Source organism: Austrofundulus limnaeus, unplaced genomic scaffold (genome assembly GCF_001266775.1).
Source record: "Austrofundulus limnaeus strain Quisiro unplaced genomic scaffold, Austrofundulus_limnaeus-1.0 Scaffold125, whole genome shotgun sequence".
Taxonomy (NCBI): domain Eukaryota; kingdom Metazoa; phylum Chordata; class Actinopteri; order Cyprinodontiformes; family Rivulidae; genus Austrofundulus; species Austrofundulus limnaeus.
Window position 1 is genome coordinate 934042 of NW_013952527.1, and position 1737 is coordinate 935778.

A 1737-nucleotide genomic window follows, 5' to 3' on the forward strand; every position below is an offset into this window, starting at 1 on the left:
CGTTGTCGGCAGGATTCGAACCTGCGCGGGGAGACCCCAATGGATTTCTAGTCCATCGCCTTAACCACTCGGCCACGACAACTGAACATTTCTGATTCCTTAGTACTTATGTGAAGGCAACCAACATGGTCTTTGTGCCGTAACTGTGCACTCTTATTTATGTTTGGATATGATTTCTGTTTTGTAATTTTCCCTCAAAAGCTTCGGGTTGGATGATCAAGAGCAAACCAGAACTAACCCGGTACTTTTTCTAGGGTTTGGAACGACAACAGCACCACCTCATGGTGCAACCAGGGGTGCCACCAGGAATTTAGTGCCCCATGACAAAAACATCTAATTGGGCCCCCCTGTGCAGCTGCTCTCACCACATCTTTAGAATCTAAGGCTTCGTTCACACTGCAGGTCTTAATGTTCAATTCTAATAAAAAGAAAAAATCAGATTTTTTTGGCATGAATGTTCACATTACGTTTTAAATGCAACTTCCATCAGACTCCAGTGTGAACTCTCCTCTGCTCTGATGTGATCTGCATGCACAGATAAAGATGTGACGTCACATGGTGTTTACAGAAGCAGCTAAACATGGATGCTACTATAGCATTTCGATTCTGAAGTTGCTGTTCTGATTAAATAATTATCTGATATGCTTGTTTACTTCAGTGTTTACATCTGAACCTGCCTCTAACTAACAAAAGTATGTTAATTGCAACTGTCCCGCTTCCTTTGGTCCAGAACTGGTGGTAGCACAATATTTACTGCTAGTGAATTGTACATGCAACAGTTTGCATACAGTAGGGGAGACCGGGGGCAGTGGCAACAAGGGACGGTTGCAACACGTCGTTTTTCTCCAAACAGAAACAAGCTAGAGTGATGACACTCACACTGTACATGCTCAGTTAGATGTCCCACCTTGCAAAGAAAAAGTAAACAGATTCAAAAACTGCTCCAGGATTTATTTGAAAAAAAAAAAGTTTTTGAGGAACCAAAGTATTTATTTTTTTGCCCAGCTTTATTTTTGTTACACTGTTGTCACTGTTTTTGTGATCCAGCTGAAACCTACATGATTTAAACAAGTGATATGTTGACTTTTAACTAATACAGTTAACATGTATCCAGATGAGCTTATTTAGCTAACACATGAGGTTTTATCATGGCTGACAGGAAGCTATGCAACAACTGTTGCAACTGTCCCCGTATGATAAATTCATATAAAAATGAATTACAGAAAATTGATATAAAGATGTTGAAATTAAGTTTACACAAAATCCCAGTTTGTTTCAATGTAAATGTTACATAATGTAGGCGTACAGTGACAATAGACAAAACTAAAGTTAATTGCCTCACAAATTGTTCTGTTATTCTTGTCTCAAAAAGCCAACTGTGTTTTATATCAGAGTCTTTGACATCTGCATATATGGTCTACTCATCAAGGCAAATCTACATTCGTCATTTGATCAATAAATGAATAAATAAATAAATAATATCATTATAGCTTACAGTTTTTATAAATGAAGCAATTGTATAAATATAAAAATAATAAAACATTTATTTACAGTGAAATATATTGTATTAATATGTTGCAACCCCCTCAAACAATGTTGCAACTGTCCCCGGCCTAGATTTATTTTTGGACCAAAGTAGAGACAATAATTAAAAATATATATCTTAGAGCAGTGTTTCCCAAAGTTGGGGTTGGGACCCAAAGTGGGGTCCCAAAACATCAAGGTGGGGTCCTGAAA

The 1737-nt window shown here is 37.6% G+C and overlaps 1 non-coding gene across 1 annotated transcript; it reads right to left on the reverse strand.

The window, feature by feature from the left end:
• trnas-aga (transfer RNA serine (anticodon AGA)) lies at positions 1-82 on the reverse strand. Its single transcript has one exon. It is a non-coding gene; the product is annotated as a tRNA-Ser (tRNA).
• Between the last annotated feature and the right edge of the window lie 1655 nt (positions 83-1737).